Source organism: Pleurodeles waltl, chromosome 6, assembly GCF_031143425.1.
Source record: "Pleurodeles waltl isolate 20211129_DDA chromosome 6, aPleWal1.hap1.20221129, whole genome shotgun sequence".
NCBI lineage: Eukaryota > Metazoa > Chordata > Amphibia > Caudata > Salamandridae > Pleurodeles > Pleurodeles waltl.
This window is the reverse complement of record NC_090445.1, coordinates 1,437,497,788-1,437,510,251: the sequence shown is the minus strand read 5'-3', so window position 1 is coordinate 1,437,510,251 and position 12,464 is coordinate 1,437,497,788. Positions and strand designations below refer to the sequence as shown.

Genomic DNA, 12,464 nt, shown 5'->3' with positions numbered 1-12,464 from the left:
AGTTGACTCAACAACTGTGGGGTCAATGCAGAGTGGATCTCTTTGCCTCTCGCCTAAACAAGCAACTTCCGCTGTTTTTCAGTTGGAGGCCGGATCCGTTGGCGATGGCGACGGATGCCTTTCTTCAGGACTGGTCAGATCCCCTCAACTATGCATTTCCTCCGTTTGCCATGATTCCGAGGGTGGTGTCGCAAATCAAACGCCAGAAGGCGGAGGTGATTTTGATCACTCCGCTCTGGAAGGCACAACCATGGTTCCCGCTGCTGTTGGCACTTGTGTGCGACTATTCTCTTCTTTTGCCTTGGTTGCCGGACATGCTTCTGGGACCGCAGGGCGAAAGACACCCTCTAGTTCTGGACAGGAGGCTGCAGCTGATGGCCTGGAGGCTTTCAGGCAACACTGGCACTTGCCAGGCCTTTCGCAATCAGCTCGAAAATTCATCAGTGGTGCTTGGGCGCCTTCCACTAGAAAGAGGTATCTCTCCGCTTGGAGAGCATGGAGCGGTTGGTGCCTGGAACGGTCTTTGGATCCCGTGGCAGCTGAGCTTGCCCACATTGTGATTTTTTTAGCGCAGAAAGCCGACGATGGATTATCTTACAGGTCAGTAAATCATTTTTGTTCGGCTATTTCGGCTGGCCATATTAAAGTGGATGGTGTTTCGGTAGGTATGCATCCTTTGGTTGTTAAGTTATTAAAAGGAGTCAGGGTTTCTAAGCCTCCTTCCCCTAAGTATGCTTCCCTTTGGGATGTGAATCTGGTTCTTCAGCTCTTTGAGAGTTAGCCAGAGAATTCTGACCTTTCTATAAAGCAGTTGTCGGCGAAACTGGCTATGCTGCTGTGCCTAGCAGCTTGTCGACGTTCTTCAGATGTGGTCGCCTTAGATCTTTCAGGTAGAGTTTTTACACCGGACGGTGTCTCTTTTTCCATTTCTAGAAGAACAAAAACTATGTCGTCTTGTATAGACTACTTTGCTTTTCCCTTTTCTAGGAAATTGTGTGTTGATGCTTGCCTAAAGGAATACGAACAACGGACTAGATCTCTCAGACAGAATTTGACAGGTCAATTATTGATTTCTCTTTGCAAACCTTTCAAACCTGTATCTACAGCTACCATTTCTAGATGGTTGCGCTTTGTCAAGGCTCAAGCAGGTATTGATACGCAGGTATTTGGTGTGCACTCTGTTCGAGGCGCCATGGCTTCAAAAGCTGTAGGTTTGGGTATGTCGGTGCTGGACATTATGAAATCAGCAGATTGGGCTTCAGATTCCACGTTCAAGCAATTTTATTATAAACCTGTGGGTGATTTTGCATCCAGTGTGTTTCAGGCAGCCTTGAACTAGCATAATCTGAGCCTCCGGTCCTGACAGAGAATAAAAAATTTGCTAGCTTTCGTGCCAAGAATTTTCAATTCTATTAAGGACACGGAGGCGAAGATTATCCCGCCCTAGGATTGTGGTGTTTAAGCAATTACTTTCTCATTAATGCAGTTTTTTCTGTTAAGATATGTCGTCATGTTCCCTCCCAAATTTATTCTACGGTGAAGTAGATATACTTATTGATGCTAAAGATATTTTTGGTTGTTGTTATCCTTTTCTCGTTATTATTACGATCTTTCTTGTTTATCTAGGATTGGACCAGAAAGGAGAGTAGGACACAGTACCCCTGGAAGCTTGCTGGCTTGGTCTGCTGGTGGAATGTTATCTTCAGCTTAAATGTTCTCAGGCGTTAATCAAGTTCGACTTAGGAGTTCTTACTATCCAGTTCGTGTCGCAAAGAAAGAGGAAGTCCCGAGACGTTGATGGACTCTAATATGAGTAAAAGACTGTTGATTTGTGGACATTTGTTACATTGCTTTTGGGAAATGTAGTTTGTGTTTTTATTGGCTGCTGATATTTGAGAAGTAAAGAAAGAGAAGCATAATCTTTGCCTCCGTGTCCTTAATAGAATTGAAAATTCTATGTCAGGACCGGAGGCTCAGATTATGCTTCTCTTTCTATGCTTTATTTTTCAACAGCAGCCAATAAGAGAAGATATTGTCAAAGAACTACATATCCCATAAATCAAAGTATGCACAGTAACCATAGAGAACAGGGTATAAAACACGAAGAGGCTACGAAACTTCCTCTTTCTTTGCTGCTTCCGCAGACAGCTAAGTGTATTCCTTTATTCTTTGTTATTGTGATTGTTTAGATTCGAGCGCGTGCCGCTAATTGATTGTGTTTTGTGGAGCGGGAGCGGGAGTGTCGGTTCTTCCGATTCAGAATTCTCTGTTGAGGCGGATCGGCATTTATTAGCATTGCGCGTTTCCAGGGTTATTGCGCGCCTTTCCTCACGCGCCCGCGCTTTCTTGTTGCCCTGACAACCGTCTCATTTAGACGCGCTGTCGGAGGAACGGAAAGGCGCGAGTGCCGTTTCTCTTCAGATTCGTCCCTGCAGTCAGATTTGAAAGGTTTTTTGGCTATTTTCGGTGTCCTGACTGTGCCGGTTCGCCTCAGTTATACTCCCTGACGCCCTAGGTTCACGTTGTGACCAGGGTTGTATAATTGGATTAGGCGCTGCCTAGAGTGCTGCAGGCTGGCTCCCTCCACGCTCTAAGTCATTTTAGCAGTTTTGGCATTTTTCTACTGCTTTCAGCCTGCCGGGGTGTGCACTCCCCCTGACTGTAGTCTTGGACTACCCATAATTCACGTTTTACGTGACAGAAATTCACAGAATCCACGTTGCCTAGCGTGACGCTAATAAAATGGCCCATTCATATTCTTATGAGGACGAAGAATACTTTGGGGATGAGCCTCCCTTTTTTGATGAGACGCTGGCGCGTTGGACAATACTGTGCAGCTCTCTATAAATAAGGCACTGGAGAGGGCTCTGGGTCCCCTCACTCTTCATTTCGAGAGCTTTGCGCGCCAGAAAGGTTGGTTGCCCACTATTGCGTCTTCGGAGGAAGCGCTTTCGGACCAGCCCTCTACCTCTAAGGGTAAGGCTAAGGCCAAATCTTGGGCCCACTCCGATATTTTAAAAAAATTGGCCTCTTTCATCCATAAGGAACATGGTTATAGCTCCTCCCAAGCTCAAGACGCTTATGGTTCGGATTCGGACCAGTCATCCTCCAAATCATCTTCCGGGTCGGATTCTGAGGAGGATCTCGGTACCAAGCCAGGCGCGGTCAAGCGCAAAAAGTCGGAGTCTACCAAAGCCCCTCCTACCAAGACACCTAAGGTACTGACGTTCAGTCCGGAAGAGATTGTCCACCCCGCTCTTCTAGCTGGGTTCCTCCACCCGAGTTGGCTGAATACCTCCAAAAACATATCAGGGCTAGTTTTGATAAGGATGTGAGGGCTTGGCTTCGTGCGGAGTGTCCTCGCCCTGAGTTGGAGGGTAAGGTTACAGATACACCGGACGTGGACCCGACTATGGTCACCTTTTTAAAGAAATGGGCGAAAGACCTCAAAAAGGGCCTCGACCGAGCTTGGCGATCTTGCCAAGACAAGCTACTTGACCTCTCGGGTCCTCTTGCCAAGATCTTAGAGATGGCTTACGTGGCCAAGGAGTCGCAGTCCCCTATCAATCCTGACATCTTGGTAGCCTGGGCTCAACGTGCCATTTGCCACTTGGGTAATGCCAACGTGGCTTTATCAACAGAGAGGAGACGTTCTATCCTCATGCGAATCGATCCTCAGCTTACTGAACTCGCCTCCTCAGAAGCGTGTCCGGTGGCCCAGGGGCTGCTATTCGGGGCTCCTTTCATCAAGGATTTGGCCAAGTTTGCTGCGACATTCAACACCATGGACAAGGCACAACTGTCGCTCAAAAAAGTTTTCAGGGAGACTCTTTTTCGGAGAGCCGGACGTCTGCGGGGGCGCTCGTCTGGCCGCACCTATTACCAAGGCCCCCGACGTGAGGCCCTCTCCAGAGGCTGCGGTTACTACAGGGAACAACAGGCAAGCTCCACCTTCTATCCCACGCGTCCCCGTGGAGATAGAGGTCGCTATCGCAAGACCTCCTTCAGAGCTCAGCAAGGAGACTCCAAGGATCACACCACTTCAGGTGAGACTAATCCACCCTTCCAAGGTAGTTCTTGGGGGCAGGGTTCAATCTTGTTTGACATAATGGCAAAAGTTATCCAGAGATCCCTGGCTGTTACAAACCGTTCAGGGGTTCAGATTGGAATTTTACCAGACCCCTTTTCAGCAAAGCCCTCCTCCTCTTCCCCGTTTTTCCTGTCACAATATCGAGATCATAGACTCCGAGGTGCAGGCGCTCCTCAAGAAAGGTGCTATTTGCCGAACTGTTCCTCATCCCAGGGGTTTTCTAAGCCCCATTTTTCTTGTAGACAAGAAAGGGGGAGGTTCGCGCTTAGTCCTCAACCTCAAGGAATTCAACGCATGGCTGGTTTACAGACATTTCAAGATGGAAGGATTCCATCTTCTCAGGGATATACTGTAGGAAGCGGATTGGTTGGTGCGTCTAGACTTAAAGGACGCGTACCTAAGTATCCCTATTTTCCCACCTCATCGGTGTTTCCTTCAGTTTCTGTGGCAAGACCAGTGCTTCGAGTTTCAGGTACTCCCTTTTGGGCTTTCCTCCGCTCCTTGGTGCTTCACCAAGGTTATGAGGCCTGTAGTGGAATCCCTTCGGGCAAGAGGTGTGCGTCTGATAGTCTACCTCGACGATCTGATCATTATGGCTCAAGACCCACTTCTCCTGCAGGTCCACTTGTCTTGGACGATCCAGCTTCTCCAGGATCTGGGTTTCATAATCAACCAACCCAAGTCTTGTCTCCACCCGTCCCAACAGATAGAGTTTCTGGGCTTCAGGATAGACTCGGTGACAGCCCAGTTGATCCTCCCTCCTCTGAAGGTGCGCAATATCAAGAAGGAGTTGCGCCTACTTCTATCCAGACAAAAGGTGTCTTTGAGGAACTTAGCCAGGATGGTGGGCCTTCTATCTTCCTCGATCCAGGCTATTTTCCCGGGCCCCCTACATTACAGAGCCCTCCAACGACTCAAGATTTCTCATCTACAGAAGAGCTTGTCTTATACGGACTTAGTTCCTCTGAGTCCAGAGGCCCGCTCGGAGATAACCTGGTGGTTAGAGCACATGGAGGCCTGGAACGGGCGAGCGATCTTCGGCCCTGCCCCAGATGTCATTCTAGAATCGGATGCCAGCAGGTGGGGCTGGGGAGCCCGGTGCGGGAATGTCACCACCGGGGGCCGTTGGTCGGAGGAGGAACTCCACCTCCACATCAACTGCCTGGAGCTTTTAGCCGGATCTTTTGCAATCCGGAGTGTCTCTCCTCTGAAGGTGGATTGTTGCATTCTCTTGAGGATGGACAACATTTCCGCGGTCAGGTATGTGAACAAGCTGGGAGGCACGAGATCCCCGACCTTAGCTCGCATTGCCAAGGATTTCTGGCAATTTTGCCTCCAACATCGCATCTCTGTGATTGCGGAGTACCTCCCGGGGACTTGCAACACTGTGGCCGATTGGAATTCCAGATTCCTACGGGATTCCAGCGACTGGATGCTACTCCCCAAGGTGTTTGCCTCTCTCAACCACAAGTGGGGCCCTTTCTCGATAGATCTCTTTGCCTCGAGATTGAATCGACAGCTGCATCTATTCTTCAGTTGGAGACCAGATCCAGAGGCGGTAGCCACCGATGCCTTTCTCCAGGACTGGTCTCCCCATCGAGCGTATGCCTTCCCTCCGTTCAGCATGATTCCTCGAGTCATTGACCAAGTCCGACGTCTGGGGATGGAGATTGTGTTGATAACCCCCCTTTGGAGGGCTCAAGCCTGGTTTCCCTTAGCACTGGCCCTACTGTGCGATTTCCCTCTCCTAATCCCTCATCTTCACGACCTTCTCCGGGACCCTCTGGGGTCCCCGCACCCCTTGATAATTCAGGGAAAGCTTCGGCTGGTAGCCTGGAGAATATCAGGCGTCATTGGTTCCTGCCAGGCATTTCAGAACAAGTTTCTAAATTCATCCTCCAGGCCTGGTCCCCCAATACTCTCAAGCGGTATGCCTCTGCTTGGAAGCGATGGAGTCATTGGTGTAAGGAACGGGGTGCCGATCCCTTTAACGCTGATGTCAGTTTAGTGGTCAATTTTCTGGCTTCACTGGCGGCTTCAGGCCTGGCTTTCAGATCCATCAATAATTACAGATCTGCCATTTCCGCAGGTCACTCTCCAGTTCAGGGCAAACCTATGGGTGAACACAATATTGTATGCAAACTAATGAGGGGTATTCGTTTGTCAAATCCCCCGCGTCCCAAGTATGCCTCTCTGTGGGACGTCAACGTAGTGCTTACGTTCATTTTGTCCTGGCCAGATAACCAATACCTTTCTCGTAAGCAACTCTCGGCCAAATTGACCTTATTGCTATGCCTCATTTCATGCAAGAGAGTATCGGATGTGCGCTCCCTTGATTTGCAGGGCAGGGCTTTTTCTCCTTCGGGAGTTTCTTTTTCGATTTCCAAACGTACTAAGAAAGGTACCAACTCGGTGTCATACCCGGCTTTCCCTCATAACCCCAAGCTATGCGTGGTACAATGTTTGAAGGCCTATGAAGCGGCTACAGAGGAATTCCGTACAGACCCTAGAGGGCAGTTATTGATTGCTCTACAGATGCCTTTTAAGCCAGTATCGTCAGCTACTCTAGCAAGATGGATTAGGTGGCTTCTTTCTGAAGCAGGGTTGACGTCTCCATGTTTGGAGCTCATTCAGTCCGTGGAGCTATGGCTTCTAAGTCCTTTAGTTTAGGCATGAGGTTAGAGGATATTATGAGGGCGGCAGACTGGTCGTCGGAATCTACTTTTAAGACCTTCTATCATAAGCCCATTGTGGACATTGCATCGATCGTGGTAGATCAGCTTTGAACTAGCATAATCTGAGCCTCCGGTCCTGACATAGAATTAAAACAATTCAAGCTTACGCGTTAAGAATTTTCAATTCTATTAAGGACACGGAGGCGAGGATTATCCCTCCCAAGTGGACAATAAGACTTCTGCTTACGAGTTAAGTATTCTCTTTTCAGTTGACGTCTCATTGTTCGCCCACCCTGTGTTGTTATCAATGCATGTAATTTGTAGACGATGGTTCTATGACACATATTATTATGAGTTTCGTTTCTTTTCTTCACAGGTGTGGATCAGAGTTGAAATTTGTCGTTTCAAGGAGGTATTGATCTGGATGGTGGCATCTGTTCTTTTCCGGAGCTCCTGTTTCTTGGATGTTTGGATCCTGTTTGTTCGATTTGATGATGTTACAATTATTGACTCTTACTGACTGAACTCTCGCAAAGAAAGAGGAAGTTTCGTAGCCTCTTCGTGTTTTATACCCTGTTCTCTATGGTTACTGTGCATACTTTGATTTATGGGATATGTAGTTCTTTGACAATATCTTCTCTTATTGGCTGCTGTTGGAAAATAAAGCATAGAAAGAGAAGCATAATCCTCGCCTCCGTGTCCTTAATAGAATTGAAAATTCTTAACGCGTAAGCTTGAAAAAAATGTATTCTTGGCGCGAAAGCTAGCAACTTTTTCACTGTTGAATACTGTTATGATTGGACATTAGTTGCCATGGCTACATGTACCATGGGTGTTGTAGTTTTTTATGTTGCACTTTGAACTTGCTGTTAACAAAAAGTGAAGAAAGATAGGCATAATCCTCGCCTCCGTGTCCTTAATAGTATTGAAACTTTCCTTCACGATAGCTAGGAAATTTCTCATTCCTTCGCACAATCTAGATTTTCCTAGTCTTATGACGGAAAGTCTTAATTTTATTAAAGACACGGAGGCGAGTATTATGCGTTTCTTTTCTTACTTTAATAAATAGCAGCAGTCAAGAAACATACTACGATTCCCAGAAGGCTAAAACACAACGGCCAATGGGAATAGAAATGTAGTCCAAACAGTGTACACCAATCACAAGTATGCAGAGGCATTGTGACATCACTTGACTGCGAACAGCCCTCTTTTCTTGCGAGAGAGTCAATGAAAGTTAAACAATGGAATGATAGAAAACAGAATAAGAATTGCCATAATAAAAGACAATACATCGGAGCAAAAGTTCAAAATCCGAGGGAGCCAGGACGGGTTCCGGTAGGTAGTTCCAGCGGAAAGAGAAGCTTGAAGAGAAGACCACCAAGCTGGAGTCCGAGACTTAAGTGGAAGCTTGAGTGATGGCCAGTGGTGCTGAAAAAGGGAGGGAAAGAATAAAACAAAGTTACTATGAGAGGAGGGATAATACTCGCCTCCGTGTCTTTAATAAAATTAAGACTTTCCGTCATAAGACTAGGAAAATCTAGATTTTATGACAAGACCGGAGGCTCCTATTATGCGAGTTTAAAGCATATTAACTACATCCAGAGAGACATTATTAATAGGTTTGCAGTAAAATACTTTAAATACATTGTCATTAGACCAGTCTGCAGATTTAAGAATATCTTCTAATCGGGAGCCTGCCCAGAATGCCTTAGAAGCCATGGCTCCTCTGGAAGAATGGGCTCCGAACATAGAAGTATCTATACCTGCCAGTGACATTAACCATTTGACCCACCTGGCTAAAGTAGCCGCCGAAACAGGAAAGTGGGGTTTTCTGAACGAAATTAATAATTGGGAATGAGAAGAGGATCTAACGGAGAGATTACCGGAGAGGGAGGGGCGAGGACACTCCGATTTTAACTTTGCCCTGGTTTGTTTGTCCAGAGGACAGTTAATTTTAGCAGAGACATATTGGGCGACATGGTCTGCAGGAACCCATTCTGTGGAGTTGGGGTGAAGGATATTGGAAGGGTCAAACATCGGGAAACCTTCAGGGTCTAGGATATTGGAAGATTGAAGGGAAGATGGTTTAGATTTCTTTGGAGGGGGGGGGGGACATGAACCATCATCCCCAGGGGAGGACGCATCGGAGTCAGAATCAGGGTCAGGAAGGTCGTCATCCATATCAGGGATAGACGAAATTATCAAAGGAGCAATAACATTTTTTTGCTTGGATTTATGTTTTAAATTTAACTTTGAGGTAGGTTTCCCAATGTCCAAATGTTTATACTCCTTGGAGGGAGCCTTTTGAGGAACCGCGTCCTCTGCCACGTGTGAGGAAGACTCACTTTTCTTTTGCGCCAATTTTTTTGATTTTTGGGGATTTCTTTATGGGAGAAAGGCGCTGACTGCATTCCCCCACAGCCTGGGCCGACATGGACCTAGATATCATGTCAGAGAAGGAAAGTTCTAAATTCTTAGAAATTTTCTGCATAGAGGAAGAAACTGCTTGCTGAACAGAAGTTTTGATAAATGCAGACAACTCGTGCCTGATATCCTCAACTTCCATAGAAGGAGAATTATCTGAATCCATAATGAAGCTAAGAAAAAACAGGGAGGTGAAGGGTTAACAAAACCAGGAAAAATGAAAAGCTCCGCCTGTGGGCGTCGCTAATGCTGCCAGAGACAAGGGGAACACAGGAGGAGGAGGAGGAGGACTGGGGCTCCTGTGTGAAGGCAGGAGGTAAGGTCAAATAACACGTTCACCGGTTTGATAATAGCAGAATTACTGAAGGAAAAGCCGAGCGCTCAACACGAGCGCTGAAAACGGCTATTTATAACTGCCGGGAGCTGCAGTGAGGAGACGCGCTGTTCGGGACGCCGGGTTTCCTCAACGCGAAGAGAATAACTGACGTTGAGGAAACCCGTTAAAATGAAGGAAGCGCGCGCTGACGCGCGCAGAAGGAATTCGAAGACGGTTAGGGGAGCACAAGGGTGCTACAAGGAATGCGGCAACATGCCGACTGCTCAAAAGGAAAATACACGGGTAAAGAGCGCGTTTGCTAAGCGCGAGGTCAACACAAGTAAAATTGCAATTATATATATATAAAGTAGTAAAATGAGATAAATTACACGGAGACAAGATAAAATGGTACTTAGCTTGACTGCGAGCAGCAAGAAAAGAGGGCTGTTCGCAGTCAAGTGATGTCACAATGCCTCTGCATACTTGTGATTGGTGTACAGTGTTTGGACTACATTTCTATTCCCATTGGCCGTTGTGTTTTAGCCTTCTGGGAATCGTAGTATGTTTCTTGACTGCTGCTATTTATTAAAGTAAGAAAAGAAACGCATAATAGGATCCTCCGGTCTTGTCATAAAATTCGCCTGCTCAATGATTTCCGGGCATTCATTGGCTGCCTGACCTTGCCATGGCCGCTGTTCTAGACTCGTATCTAACTGTTCATAGCACTGCCTAAGATTCGGTTATGAACGTGTATGTGAAATCGAGGCCTGAAACGCAACGTTTTCCTCCTGGCCCCGCCCCCAAACCCGGGGCAAGTGTGCTGCTCCATTCGGTCTGAAGTCTTTGAGGACTGAAAGCTGTTTTGGGCTGCGGAGTCCTGCGCACAGGGACAGGAGAGCTGGAGCCGCAGGGCAACTCAGGGGCGCCTCGAGGTATCATAACGAGGGGAGATACCGTGACAGAGAGAGGCAGTTTACTTCCCTGTGTGTTTCTGTACACGCCTCCGTTATTGTGTTCGTTTACTCTTCTCCTCTCCATAAGGCCTTCATATTTATAAAGCCACACCCCTCCCGATTCAGAACTGCCTGCATGCTGCCATATTTCTCCCTATTTAATCATTTTATTCTAATGCAATTTTCTCTCGAAGCTCTATATTCAAGCCTGTCCCTCTTCTGCTCCCTTTAAAAGACCCCTATCATTCATCAAACCTCCTTGATTTATGGTATTTGTTTAGTCACGGTGGTATCAGGCTATTCCCCATTAACGAAAGCATTGCCCTTAGGACCGTGGTCTGCTTTCTAAATTCTTAAATTGTTGTTTTCCTCTATGCGCTTGTCCCCTTCCATTCTGAATGTACTGTCTGTCTGAATATACTGTTGCGTTTTGCCTCGTTTCACTATCCTCATCGCCTTTAACTGGCAGACATTGCGTTTCATGTACTACTTCCTAAGCCCCTGCCGTTGATTACAAGTTCCTTTTGCTCAAGAGAGCGTGCTTAATTTGCAAGGACAACATTTTTTTGGTCAATGTCATTGTAAATTATATTTATATAGCACTTACTGCCCCGTCCAGGCGTTGAAGCTGTTGCTGTCTATACCCGAAGATTAGAGGTTTATAATAAGAGTTAGGTTTGTGCTCTTGATCGCTTGTGTGTTTATAAGAGTTTAGAGTGGTGATAGAATGATTGGAATGGATTTGAAAGAGGAAGTAGTATATTGTTTTAGTAAGTAGTGGTCGCATGTGACTGTCAATGGCTAAAAAAGGAGTGAAAGGTTAGAAAAGAATGTTTGGACGTTCTTAGTAGTCAGAAAGGTTTGGGATGAGTCAAGAGAGAGGGGATGGGACAAAGGTTGGAAGAATTTTTTTTATCTAACAAAAACTGAAATTAACATACATATGCTTATGTCACTTGGGACGGTTGTATTGGCAGTACAAAACCCCCTCTATATCATCAATATCTATATGTGCACCAAAAACAGTAATTCATATATGGTCGGAGATGCACATTTATCCTGTGGTGAACTTTGCAGTTTTTTCATGACCTTTCTTAATTTTTTGGTAGCAGACATAAACTCTACTGGGTATGCACCTTTATGTACACAACACAGCAGCAATCATGACATTGTTTGATATGCACATTTCTTGTGGTATAATATACATTTCTCTCCTTATATGAATGTACCATGTACCATATGTATGCATATACCATGAAGCATAGTTCAATGTACAATGACACATGTATTACAACAACTTCATCTTTATACCATGAGAAGCATAGTTGGACATGTCTGAATATACTGTTGTGGTACACTCTTGTGTTATTAATATATGTGTCGTGGAGAAGATCCCGCTCTTCTGAAGCTTAGATGGTTATAAGGGGATTTTGTGTGTGTATGTGTGTAGGGGATTTTGTGTGTGTGTGTGTGTGTGTAGTGAATCCTATAGTTTTCCTGCTTGAAAAGAGGAAGATGTTCCACACATTGTTTTTGTCTTGTACGTAGGAATGGGAGACATTCTTTAGCGTAGGTTCCTTGGATGTTAAGTATGTGTTGATTTTTCTTTCTGATGAAGAATGGTCCCTCGCCATGTATTGGTTTGTGTGTGTTTTTGTGAAGCTTGAAAGTGGATCTTCCGACAACTATAGGGCTCTGCCAGTATAGGGCTCTCAATGCAGGGGAGGTATGGCTTTACATGTAGGAATATTCTGGCAGCAGTGTCCTGACTTCTCTGTAATCTTCTCATAGTTGACAGAGGTGAGCCTGATATAGACCATTATTGTAATTCAGTTTAGATGGGTCAAGCGATATGGTAGCTTGAGTCTTGTGAGGGAAACCTAGGTGCTGGAAAACACAACTCAGTGTTTTTGTTATGATAAAGCTTGATTTGTCTACCTCGTCCCATGTGCATTCACTGATGGCTTGGCATCCATGGTAATTCTGAGGTTTCTTACCCCTTTGGA

The 12,464-nt window shown here is 46.0% G+C and overlaps 1 protein-coding gene across 1 annotated transcript in view; it reads left to right on the top strand.

Annotated features, from left to right (window-relative positions):
- The first annotated feature begins 10,298 nt into the window (after positions 1 to 10,298).
- ERLIN1 (ER lipid raft associated 1) overlaps positions 10,299 to 12,464 on the top strand; it is a 215,293-nt gene continuing 213,127 nt past the window's right edge. Inside the window, exon 1 of the mRNA XM_069240832.1 lies at positions 10,299 to 10,437. The gene's annotated coding sequence lies outside the window, so the exon portion shown is untranslated. The remainder of the gene's footprint in view (positions 10,438 to 12,464) is intronic.